Source organism: Camelus bactrianus, chromosome 3 (assembly GCF_048773025.1).
Source record: "Camelus bactrianus isolate YW-2024 breed Bactrian camel chromosome 3, ASM4877302v1, whole genome shotgun sequence".
Classification (NCBI taxonomy): Eukaryota; Metazoa; Chordata; class Mammalia; order Artiodactyla; family Camelidae; genus Camelus; species Camelus bactrianus.
The window spans coordinates 35,934,792-35,949,099 of NC_133541.1; the positions used below are offsets into that span (position 1 = coordinate 35,934,792).

The following is a 14,308-nucleotide window of genomic DNA, read 5'->3' on the forward strand; positions in this document are numbered from 1 at the left end:
AACACATCTGTAGCACCTACATGAATACTTCAAATACAAGACACACCTCAATGCCACATGAAGGGTAGATACTCGTGCAGACTATATGGTAGCTACTGGCTACGTGTAGCCATTGAACACTTGAAATCTGGCTTATCCAAGTTGAGATGTACAGGAAGTATCCAGTACACACTGACTATGAAGACTTAACATGAAAAAAAATGTAAAATAGCTCATTAAATTGTTTTATATTGATTATATATTAAAATTATAACATTTGGCATAAATATAATGTTTAAATAAAGTATTAAAATTAAATAAAATATTTAAATTACTCAAACTTGTTTCTTTTTAACATTTTAATGCAGTTACTAGAAAATAAAAAATTATTTATGTGGCTCATATTATATTTCTGTTTATATTTCACATCTGTAAGTGATTATAGATGTTTAGAAATCTTAGCAATTACTTCCCACATTGAGGGAGAGGGGGTAGGGGATCAAAAGAGACTTACTGGAGATGGCATTTGAGCTGAATTGCTTTCTCAAGCTTAGACCCATAGAAGAAGTGCAGGCAGAGGTTTCAGGAGGAACAAACTTGAGTTTGGCATTATCCATGACCACTTCCAACAACCTGATCAAGATCTAGCTTTAAGGGGCTCCAGGTTAATATCAACATACCTACTTCCCACCTTTCATTCATTTAAATGTGTTCATCTTCAAAGAATTCTCATTAAGTTGCATTTCACATTTGGTTTTTATACTGTCACCATGGACTCTATGACATGGAATATGAGCTACATTTTAACAACGAAGAAAACAACATTTGGAGATTACTGGTAAAACACTGAGGTCACAAAGCCAGTATGTGCTGGAACTAAGATTAGAACATAACATTTTTGAGTAGTTCTCCTTAGGCTCTTTCTCATGTATCATACTGCTTTCCTCTCAAAGGATCCCTCTCTCTGAAGTGGTTTTGTGATCAATCCAATAGCCTAGAATTCCTCCAGGTAGACTTCATTTTGGGCTCAGGCACCTGCTGTAAACCCCTGAGATGGAGTCAGCTACTACGGTGGCCCTAGCTATCCTGAGATAAACCCAAGCTGCAGGTCTAAGCCAACTATTCCCAATAAATAAGAGAAGAAGGAAAATGCTGTCCTCAAGTACCTGCTACATACTAAGCACTGTGCTTGGACTTTGTGTACCCGGTCTCATTTTTATTTTGCAGCAACCTTTGGGAATAAATATTATTAAATTGTTTTAGGACTGTAGATTTCCTGCAACAGCTCATAATGCTGACATAAACAGACCATTCACTATCCTCAAAGTCTCACTTTGTTTTTCTGGGCTCATGGAATCCTCCTGGCAGATAAACCTCAGAATCCTCTTGGGATTAATATCTATGAAGTCTGAGCTACAGTCTAAAATGGTAACTGCCTCATCCATTTGCATGCATACCCGTATCATCACCCTACAATTATTAACAGCTATCTATGAGCTAAGCAATATACCAAGGATTTTCTATATCCACATAACTACACCCTGAGGAAGGTCCAAATATTTTTCCCATTTTACAGGTAAGCAGACAGTTGAAAAAAGGTTGTCACTTGCCCACAGTCAGGCAATGGTAAATGGCAGAACTGGGATTCAATCGCTCGACCATCTGTCTCCAAAGCCCAAGTTCTTTACCACTGTATTATGCTGATTCCCATTATTCTGCAATACCCTGAGCAAACTGAGAGCCACTGAAAGGGACCATAGGATTGTACCAACTAGATGTATCTGCAGAAATGCCACTTCATGGGATAAAGAGAGTTGAACAGCTGGTTTATCATCACCCTCCCACAACATTTTGCTAGGCAAAGTGGGACAGCATAGCCTTTGCTCCTTACTGGAATGGTTTGTTGATTTGGCCCTTACAGCCTGAGGACTTTGGAATGAGGTTCCCGAATTTTGCCTTAATGCCTATTTTGAAGACTCCATACAACCACATTAGGCCTCTCACTGTATGCTCATGTACATAAAAAGAAACCAAGTGACTAACTGCAGATCACACCACAGACTAGTGACAAAGAATGATTAGAATTCTCTGCCCCCAAGTTAGTGGCCTGATACCCAGCCTACAGTACAATACTACTTTCCCAGAGATTAGAAGGCAATACCTCTGTTTCTGATCCTCCATATGCTAGACAATCCTGACAATCTACTGTGGTTTCATGCCCCAACTGTTCTTATATTACCATCGACCCTGATGATTGCATAGGGAATGAATTTTGTGGTAATGACATGTTCCAGACCTAGGATAGGATAAGTAATTCACACCACCCCCATATGTGGGTTCTGGCTTCACAGGCTAGCAGGGGAGTTATCAGACTTTATATGATTTTACACATGTTTCTGCTGACTCCGAAATGGACATAAAATATAGAATCGCATGCTGGGACACAGCAGAGTTTTTGAAACTCCCTCAGGGAGTCTTTGTTCCTAAATCAGTGACTGGATGTTACATGCTCACGTGCAAGTGTATGCTTGTGTATGTGTGTACAAAATGCACTGGTTTGGGTTATAGAATAAGCCATTTGGAAATCACTGAAGGATAATCCCATGTAATTGCTAATGTTATATTAAAATAGTGCTGATTTCATAATGCTCTTTATTTGACTTAGCTTTTTCATATCATTATGCTTTAAAAAAAAAAAATAAAGCCCTAGTGAAATTTATGGCCATATCTGGCTTCTTTCTCTGTGTCTGTGACGCACGTAACACTGCAATTTACATTTACCTGATCTCCATGAAGCTAGACATTTACCAGTACCTCAACAGACCTTTCTCAGAGAGTAAACAGATGACAGATATTGCTTAAGCCCTTCGTGTAGCAGAACTATAATAATAATTGTTTTAATCATAATAAGGATAGCTTATGTTTACTGAGTGCTTACCAGGTACCAAGCACTGTGAGAGGCACTTTACAGGATCTTCAAAACAACTTTATAATTTAGATGCAATTAATAGCCACATATCAGTAATAAGGAAATAGATGCCTTATAAGTAGTAGTATTAGCTCATAAATCAAGCTAACTCCAGAGAATATGCTTTAAATCACTATGCAAAATTATCAAGAAGGTCAAGGCCATGTTATTTAGTCTCTTAGAAACAGATACATGGGGATCTGGATTTCTGGACTTAAAATGTTTTAAAATACAGTTGAAAGAATAATTCCTATTTGGGCATGAGCTATGCTCCATCTTGAAGATTCAAACTGCAAATGTGAGCACAACTGCAAAGCACCAAGACAGGACACACTGAGAACCATCACTGAGACCTCTCAGCTGAAGGCTCAGATTTCACATCATATGCTAAAGAGGCCACTACTGCCCATAAATCATATCTGAAGAAGACTATTAGCTGCACATGTTCCAGAACAACATTAAAAACAATCTGACTTGTTTGCACATAGCAGTAAAATATAAAAAAAAACAAAGCACACACACCAAAAGTTAGGGTCATCAAATTAAAATACATTCTGTCCTAAAAGTTTCTGAGTTTACAGTTCTAGCTATAACTAGTTTACAAGTAACTTCTAAATTTCAGTCACTTGTTGGAGGGGAAAAAAACCATGTAAATAGCAACCTACAAGATCTTAGGAGATACATGTGAGGGCATCTATGCTTGTGTTTGAACACACATGTGTGCATTTTCATAGGCTGTATTTATAATCACAATAACTTATGACCATGTTTTCCCAGATCTAAGACTAGGAAATGCAACCCACTCAACTGACAGCCAAATCTGCAGAACAGATGTGACCCAAAAAGTGGGCAGTTTTAGTGTTAATTCTGCTGTCCTCTTTAACGTGTAAGACTGTTCCTTTTCCGAAAAATAAAGTCTGAGTCCATAGTTCATAGTCCTTGCCAAGATTCTCTCAGTACAAACAGCTCCCAAACTAAATTACACAAAATTCTGAACATCCCTGTTTACCTCCAATAAATGTCCTCCCAGGAGTCCACTGGTAACATGCATGCAGCAATGTTCTGTTTCTTTTCTAAATAGTTTCATATACCTGAGTCCTATTGTGTTGCCTCTGTGATGTTAACCCTGGAAATTGTGGACGGATATTTGACCAGCTTATAAAATAAACAAATTTTCTGTGGACTGCATCAAGAATCAGTGGGCTACTGATCATTCTGAAGGGTAACTTTCAATAATTTAGATTGGACAAACCATTGGCCTCTAGGGTTCTGCCAAAGCATCCCACTTGGACTCCACACAAAAAAGAAGAGATAGCAGAGACTCTTCTGCCCTAATTTCCTGGCCCTTCTGGCGTCAATCTGGAGAGGTCTAAATGAAGAGGCCTGAATTCTCAAAGGATCTACACCACTGCCATGTTTCCAAACCCTTTTGGCACATTTTTATATCATGGCTTGGCCTCATACATTAAAGAATTTAACCATTTCAAACCATTTTTCCATCCAGTTCCTATTAGAGGTTTCATTTTTTTAAAACAGCAGATATCCTCAAAAGCAACTACTAACTCAATTCTCTAAGTGTTTTGATTACATTGAAAGACATTCCCAGAGATTATAAATTTATATCGCCAAACATACTTCTTGTTGTAATTTTCATATTGTCTTCATAAAACTGTTTAACTATGTATATTATGAAATCATGCTGACAGTGCTAAAATCAAAACTCTTTGAACAATGACCATTATACATCCTTGATTCATATCAGGATTCAGGAAGTAACATCAAAATAATTACATAGGACTTCATTCATTCATTAGTTCAATCAGCAAATATTTCTGAGATTATGTCATGTATTATGTAATATTCTAGAAACAAAAATAAATTGCTGATTTTCCTCTTCTAAAGATATACAGAATAAAGTAACTTGTAAATAAACAAATGCAGTGAAGTATTACAGGTGTTATGATTGATCTTCAGGATATACTGAGACCCGAAAGGAGAGAATAATCAGTCCTCTCTTTAACGGGAGAGGAATGATATTATACAAATGTAACGGAAAATGAAAAACAAACACACAGTCACATCTCCTCTAATTAAGAGGAGATTGGGCAGCTGCAACCCTGAATTACAGAGTTTTTCTAAGAATTTGATGTGGCCCAATTTAAATCATTTCAAAATTTTTACCAATTCTTTGTGTAAGCAAAAGAGGATGTCAGAAGATAATCCTGTTATCTACTCATACTATTAATCTAATATTTTGTGCAAGGCAAGACACAGTATAGAATCCGAACATCAGACAGGGGGAACCGAATGTTCTCTGGATGATTACGTAAAGTGCTGCAAGCAGATAACATTGACTGAACACATTGATCACCTACTGTGGATCAGGTGTGTTTCCTGTGGGGGCCCCAATTCACACTTCACCACAGTGTGATGCACTAACAATAGATGTACTTAAAATCAATCTTTCTGTTTTTCCAGTATAATTGGAATTGTTTTAAAAAACAATTTCTTATATTCAATTTTCAACCTTTTTACAGTTTTATTTCTTCTTGGAATGTTATTATTCTGCACATAATTAATTCGGGTAATGGAATAGTGTGGGATGCTGTAGTGTTACTTTGATATTCATTAACTGAAGAGTGATATATGATCTGATTAGTGGAATTGATAGATAACCAGTTGTTTAGAACGGTACTTTTTGTTCGCCACTCTGTTTGATTTGGCTCAGCAGTTTTATTCTGTGTCTCAAACTCTATGCATCCTTCAAGTATCGTTCCGTGATTTTTTTTGTATCCTTACAATGTCTGTCAGACAATGTAAAAAGACAGCCGAAAGTGACACTAGTAGAGATGATGAAGTGATCCATGTTAGAAGAAGGTACATAAATAAAATTTTGTCAAGTTCAAGCTCAGAGAATGAGGAGAAAGATGATGTTGAAATTGAAAACACTGAGGAGGCTTTAGAACACTTAGTTGTAGAGAAAGAAATAGATGATCTTGATGATGGTGCACTGGACAATACTTAGTAGAAAGAGTTTACTGGCAGACAAAAGTCATATATATATATTGACAGGAAAAAGTGGACTTCTGACAGAATTCCCTTGTGCTATCAGCCCAGGCGAAGTTCTTTTGCTATTTTTATATGATTAAATAAAAACCTTCTGGTAAAGGAGACAAACAGATATGCAGAACAAAAATTGTTTCAACATCTGAATACAGAATATAGTTGAATAAAGAAGTGGAAACCAACTTCTGAAGAAATTTAAAAATTCCTTGCTCCTCTGATTTGGATGGGTCTAGTGAAACCAGTATCTATGACTAAATATTGGTCAAAAGATTTCCTTTAAAATTTCACATTGCTGCATACCATAATGTTTTGTAATTGTTTTGAATTATTATTATGAAATTTACACTTTGCAAAGAATGAAATGATTGAAATATGTGATAGGCTTGGAAAACTATTACCATTGATTAACACTTTGAACATTATCAAAAAATTTTTTCACCAGGCCCAGATCTCATAATCGATGAGACAATGGTTCCTTGGAAGGGAAGGCTTATATTTAAGCAATATATACAAAATAAGACACACAAGTATGGAATAAAATTAAGTTATGTTCAACTGAAGGTTATACATGGTTGATAAAAATATATTCTGGATGAGAAACTAGTAGAGTCAGGCAAATTGGATTAGTTTAAAATGTTTGCAGTGAGCTTGCAGAAAAATTACTGAATGAAGGACGTAACTTGTATGTAGATAACTTCTACTCCAGCTATGAATTGGCCCTAAAATTTTTGAGTTTGAAAACTCTTGTTGTTGGGACTGTACAGCATAATAAAAAGTTGATGTCAAAAGATGTTATGTCCTATCCTCTAAAAAGAAATGGTGTAGCAAGAAGACAACACCCTGAAATGGAAAGATGTTTAAGATATAAGAATACTTCCAGCAAAACATGCATCCATGATGGTGTCCAATTCAAATTCATCTGCTCATCGCCATAATCTTACAAAAATGAAGCCACTAGCCATACTTGATTATAATAAAGGAAAGTGTAGCATTGATAGAAGTGACCAGATGGTTTTGTATGCAATGACATTATGAAAAACTATCAAATGGTACCAGAAATTAGTACTACATCTACTTATTGGGATTTCTGTTCTAAATGCACATCCCAGGCAAAGGCAAATAAAAAAATTAAAATATCAGAATATAGGGAAATTTTAGTTAAGGAATGGTTATATTCTCCAAATATTAGGTCCAATAATATGCAAAGGGATAAAGGAGAAGCAACTTACAATCTACAAATTAGAAAAAATCCACAAGCAAAACAATCAGAAGAATGTGCATCTTCTGTTATCAGAAAAGCAGGCAAAATTTGGAGTGGTAACAATCTAGAAAAAAATGTAAAAAAACAGGAACATATTGTCCTAGATGTCCCAAAACACCACAGAGTTGTATAAACTGTTTCAGCAAATATCATAAGAAAGTAAAGCAATATTACATCATTTTGTTCAAAAGAAAATATTTTTATCTGCATATATACTTATATGTTGTTACTATTAAGTACTTACATTACAAATGAAAACTGTTGCAAATTACTTGTAAAAACCTGCATAATTGGATGAAGGAAAGCGTCACCCATATGTGGGTGACAGGGCCCCTGAGGAAACAACTGTCACCCAGATTTGGGTGACATGGAGATCAACATGTTAAGGAAAATCTTTCTCTGCCTTAATAGGGAATTAGACTGCACTATCTCTGAGAATTATGATTTGATCAAGGAAACATGTGTGTGTGTGTGTGTTCTATCCAAAGCTGCCAGTAGGAAACTCGAAGAATTCAAGAAGAATTGGAAGGAGAAGGACATATCTTTATCACACACTAGCAGAGAGACCCTGAAGTGTGCCTGGATTGGGACACGGGACTGACACATATGGTGATGCAGGCTGTGTAACACAAAACTCCAGGGCTTGCTTTTCATGATATGACATCTTTAAAGTGATGAAAGAAAACAACTGTCAACCTAGAATTCTACATCCAGGAAAATATTTTTCAAAAATGAAGGCAAAATAAAGATTGTTGGGACAAACAAAAGCTGAGAGATTCATCACCAACAGAACTGCACTACAGGAAGTTCTTCAGGCAGAAAGAAAATAATACCAGATGGAAATTTGGATTTGCACAAAGGAATAAAGAGGACCAGGGACAGTAAATGTGTAAGTAAACATAAAGAACTTAAAAAATCTTTTTAAAAAGTAAATAAATAGCTAAAGCAATAATAATAACATTCTATCATTGGTCTTATATATAAAATACTACAAAGGATGAGGGATGAAAATGAACAAATACTGTTGTAAGATTCTTATGCTAAATATGAAGTGGTATAATATTATTTAAAGGCAAACTGTGATAATTAAAGATGTGTACTATAAGTTCTACTGCAACTACCAAAAATATGAAATAAAGAGGAATTAAGGTATAACCAATAAGCCAACAGTAGAGAAAGTGCAATCATCCAAAATATGTAGTTCATCAAAATAAGGCAAGAGGGAAAAGGGAACAAAGGAAATACAGGTTAAGTCAAAAACAAATAGCAAGGTGACAGATTTAAGCAGAACTACAACCACCACATTAAATGTAAATGGCCTAAACATTCCAATTAAAAGGCAGAGATCATCAGATTGGTTAATAAGGCAAAACTCAATGATATGCTGTTTCCAAGAAACTCACTTTAAAAAAAAGACTCAAATAGGTTAAAAGTAAAAGGATGTAAATATATACACTATGCAAACAGTAAGCATAAGAAAGCTAAAGTGGTTATATTTATATCAGAGAAAGTAAACTTCAGAACAAGAAATATCAGGGATAAACAGGGACATTTAATAATGATAAAGGAGTCAAGAGGCCATAATAATTACAAATATATAAGCATCTTAAAAAACAGTGTTTGAAAATATGTGAAGCAAAAACCAACAGACATTAAAAGAAGAAATAGACAGCCCACAATTATAGTCAAAAGTTTCAACATATCCTCTCTCAATAATTGATAGCACAAGTAGACAAAAATTAGTAAGGATAAAAATGAGGGGGAGCAAATTATAAAATTCAAGAATGTGAACTTGTCTCGAAATAACTGGGGAAGACAGGTCATTTGAATGAGACAGTAAGTTTAGTTACAAGATGAAAGGTAATCTCTGGAGTTACACAGTACACAGCCTACACTGCCATATGTGACAGACTCATTTCCCAGTCTAGGCACACTTCAGGGCCTCTCTGTTAGAGAGTAATAAAGATATGTCTTCATCCTCAGAACCTTCTTGAATCCCTTCCGAATTCTTTAGTTTCTCATTGGTAACTTTGGATAGACACACACCCACAGATTTCCTTGAGCAAATAATAATTCTCAGAGACAGTGCAGTCTCTAACCAGGGCAAGCCATATTATATAACAACACACAGTAGTGATTTCCCAAAATCTGGGTTTTTGTTTAGCATAACACTACAGAGGCTTCAGCAAAAAGTCATAAAGTGAACACTGGATTTCCAGTCACTGCTTGAGGTAAGGGTAGAAGGCCTAGCCACCTTCCCTTGATTTGGGACAGTTCTAAAAGTTCAAACTCCAGGGCTCTTCTTGGAGACAGCTGTGCCCTCTGTAATAATGGCATCTTGCTTCCTTCACTTTGTGTTGTTCCTAAGAGCACTCTCCAACTAACTTCCTACATGCATATCTCCATCTTATAATCGGCTTCACAGGGAACAAAACCTAAGATACAGAGAAATGATAGAGATATGAGAGAATATAACCAAGTCAGAGAGATCAAACACACCAGTGTTTAAGGAATGGGTAGAAGAAAAAGGGACAGAATATATTGAAAGGGAAAAGCCATAGAAATTAAGAATAAATAGTGGCAAGGAGAAGAGAATTATAAGAAGACTCTGTTATCTGACTGTTAATTTGGCAACTGTATACCAGGGTCAGAAGAGGATAAGCCTGGATTTGGGAGTTTCAGCGTATAAATATGACAAGATACCATGCCAAGTTAAAGTCAGGAAAGAAGAATACGAAGAAGAATACACTATAACTCTAGTCAATGACATGCGTGCTAAAGGGCTTAAGAGTGGAGTATGCTGAAGCTTGTGACTTACTTGGAATTGAATGGATTAATGGCTAGATGGAGGGATAGACAGATAAAGAAAATATAAGAAAACATTAATTACAGAATTCAGGGGCTAGGTATATGGATATGCCCTATAGAGTTTTTTCAACTTTTCTGAATGATTGAAAATTTTATAATAAAATGTTGGGGCGGTAGAAAGGAGGATCCATTGAACCTGACATTGGGTAAATTGATGACATTTTCTGAAAAGTTTTAGTGCAGTGTGGAGATGTGTGTAGGCACAGATTACAGTGGGTTTAAGAATGAACAGGATTCACCTTTTTTCAGGCAGCGAGGAAGATGGCAGACATTCAGACTGAGCATGCCTACCAAAAGCAGCCGATCATCTTTCAAAATAAGAAAAGGGTCCTGCTTGGAGAAACCAGCAAAGAGAAGCTCCCATGATACTACAAGAACATCGGTCTGGGCTTCAAGACACCCAAAGAGTCCACTGAGGGTACCTAAATTGACAAGAAATGCCCTTTTACTGCTGATGGCTCTGTTCCAGGGCGGATCCTGTCTTGCGTGGTGACCAAGATGAAGATGCAGTGGACCATCGTCATCTGCCGAGACTAACTTCACTACATCCGAAAATACAATCACTTCGAGAAGTGCCATAAGAACATGTCCATGCACTTTTTCCCCTGCTTCAGGAACGTTCAGATTGGCGACATTGTCACAGTGGGCAAGTGCCGGCCCCTGAGCAAGACTGTGCGCTTCAACATGCTCAAGGTCACCAAGGCTGCTGGCACCAAGAAGCAATTACAGAAGTTCTGAGACTGGACCCCTCTGCCCGCTGCACCAAACAAAAGAAAGTTATTTTTCCCAGTTACAGGCCAAAAAAGAAAAAAAAATGAACAGAATTCCAAAAAGTGTAAACTGTTTAACTGTCGACATTTTTCCTCAAGAAACCTGACTGCTGAGAGAAAGAGACAGATAGGACTACAGATAGAGAAAGATGCGGGATTGAAAGAGGTGATTTTTGTTTGTTTTCTTGTTCTGTTTGTTTTGTTTTGTTTTGTTTTAAAAGAGAGACTTGCATATTTATGGTTTGTGGGGAAGGAGTCAGTTGAGAAACAAGTTATACACTTTTGAATGTAATTTTCCTAGCCTTTCCTAATCCGTAAGTCAGAGCCTTTCCAAAGACAATACATTGCCGGTGACATTTATTATTAGGAAAAGGAACAGATTTTTTTTAATAGCATAGAGAAAAGCAGCTCTGTGCTTAGCTCTAACAAATCTACAGTTCTGAGTAAATACCCCTAAAGTTAGATCTGGCTACAAAATCAGAATCAGTAATTGATGAACCTCTAATTCATAGGAATGTATGAGAAGAAACATTTATTCTCAGGTAGAACTTTCTACAAATCTTGAGTCTCTCAATCTGGCAGGCTTGATTTCAAGCTCCAGTTCCACATTATTTAGTCATGTGATTTGGGGCAAGATATTCTCTAAGCCCCATTTTTCTCAACTCCTAAGTGGGGGCAATAATAATACTTTCTTCAAAAGGTTGTTATCAAGATTAAATGACAGGATGCATGTACAGCTATTTAACCAGCCTGGCACATACAAAGCTCTCAGTAAACAGTGACAATTATACAGAAGTTTCTAAACTCAGTGTTCCCATTGTCTGATGTGAAACCAGGAAGGGACTTTATGACGACACATGTGAATGGCTTGATAGAATACTTGGCACTCGAAAACGAGGTACCAAATTGAAAATTGTAGGTACCCAGACACTATTCTTCTTCTCAGACATAATTAACTTGGGCTGGGTTGTGGCTTCTGCCAAGAAAAATGACTACAAGTTTCTCCCTGTCTGTTCATCCTGAAGGTGTCAACTAAAGCATAGTCTGCTCAGACTAGTAACCTGCCCAGACTGGTACCCAGAGGCTGAGATGGGACACCCTGAAGGCAAAAGTATCCATCTAACCTCCCTCAGCCTCACAACTCTGATGAGGATCTTTGTTTCGAAGAAGAACCGCATTCTCTGAACGCCCTGCTCCTCCAGGAATGTTACAGCTGACCAGATTCCTTCAAAGCAGCCTCTATTTCACAGGCAGCTTATATGAAGCCCCCAAATCAGACATGCTTTTACAGCCATGAAGTAGCAAGAAAAGACTTTTATTCCCCAAGACTCCCAGAATATGAACTCCAGATGAGATCAAAGGTAGCTTTTTGGGTGGGAATTGCAAATATGAGACTGGCATCTTCAGCATTATGTTGTTAATACTCCAGGAGCAATGAAAAGCCACATGTAAAAACAAATACTCCCATTAAAATAAAAGACCCGAACAGGCTGCCCTCTTTCTATAGCCCACCAATGCCTTCCCCAAGCAACTTGCCTTTCCCTGAGGGGAAAACTGGATTAGTTGTGCCAATTTTAATTTGACCTTTGGGAGGGCAACAGATTGTTGCACAGTATTAATTGTGCACTATTGTTCCTGGTGATTGGGGTGGCTGAAACTGCACCCACACCCATACACAAAAAAATGGCTTCACAAAAGCCAGGATTTCAGCTTTTTCCTTTACAGTGAGAAAAGGGAGAAGAGACTAAGCTATGGAGAGAGAAGTGAAATATAATCTACAGTCCTTGGCTTACAACAAAAAAGGCCCAGTGACTGAAAAATACTGAAGTCTTCCCCAATTTCTGGGGAGATTTTACACATGTTTCTTCTGACTTAGGTCAGAGTATTAGAAAGACTCTGAAGGAGTGGAACTGATTAACTCAAGCTCTTACCCAGACTGATCCAGGACAAAGGATAATGATACAAAAGAACAGGTTGCGATGTTGAGTAAGGAGAGAGGGCAAGACTTACAGTTTCACGGTACCAATAAGCTTAAGGCTTTTATTTTCAACTAAATCCTTGAAAGTCTACTTTAGAAGTTCACCAGCTTGCTGGTTCTGGCCAAAGAGAATGTGATGAACTTGTTAACATTTTCCCCTAATTCTGTAAAATCAGGCAGGGTTGGGTTTTTTTGTTTTGTTTTGTTTTGGTAACCTTTTATTTTCAAACTTACAAAAAAAGTTGCAAGCAAAATTGCTTTATCAGTTACTATCTCCATATGTGCCTATGTATGTTATTTTTTATGAACTGTTTAAGAATAATTTGCACACATCATGCTCCTTTCCTCCTAAATACTTTCATGTATACTTCCTAAGAATAAAAGCATTCTCTGACATAACCACAGTATAATAACTAAAATCAGGAAATGTATTATTTTATTTTCTAATCAAGAGTCATCAATCCAATTTTGCCATCTGTCCCAGTGACATTCTTTATACAATTGCTTTTCAGTCCAGAATTCAACCTAAGATCATGACTTGCATTTAGTTATCACGTCTCATTAGTCTTATCAGAATTGTCTTTCATTACAGTATCTTCAGTAGTCCTTCTTTTCAACTGAAAATCTAACAGGTCCCAGTATAAGAAAAAAGTTTTCCAAATGAGACTCGGTATCACCAAGCCTCAGTATCTATAGCTAGAATTTGTGTTTGATGGCTAGAGACTCCCAGCAGCTCTCAAAAGCCAGAATTATTACCCTCTCTAGTTGCTCACTGAGTGAACCTCTCCTTCCTTCAAGTCATCTAACAACCATTTGTCTTAATCAGTCACAGTCTGTTACAGTCACAAAAGTGCTGACCCATAAAAAACAATCTGCTCAAAAATCAGATTGTTTTCCTTTCAAACACCATCAACACCCTTGCTATGTAAAACAACATGTCTGCTTTATGGCCAGAAAGGAAGGAAGAGGAGAACAAAGACATGATCACAATTCTAACACTAAAATATTGTGAAATAAAATGTTTGTTCCTGAATAAAATTAAAGTCACTCCTAGCTTCCCACAGCCCATGTACCTTTTTGTGTGGGTTAAACAGCTTAGCAGAGAAGTTCGACATGTGATTCTTTATAAAATACTTGGAACCGCACACTCTTCCCCTTAAATAAAAATGTGTACATGAGGTTCTATTTCCTGAGCTCTTCCCAATGACTAATAAATTTATATTGTAGCATTCTAGAAAACAATTAACAAGGAATTATTAATAGTAATTATAAATATGACATATTATAATCTTATAGGTAAATCATTAATTAACCAAATGGTATACCATAAATAAGATCACAGGGTGTAGACCTGGCAGAGACTGTAAGATCTCAAAGACTCCAATGCCCTTATTAACAAATAATGACCACAAAACTCA

The 14,308-nt window shown here is 36.8% G+C and overlaps 1 pseudogene; it reads left to right on the forward strand.

The window, feature by feature from the left end:
* Positions 1-10,403: 10,403 nt before the first annotated feature.
* On the forward strand, positions 10,404-10,892 carry LOC105077821 (small ribosomal subunit protein uS17-like; annotated as a pseudogene).
* Positions 10,893-14,308: the final 3,416 nt, after the last annotated feature.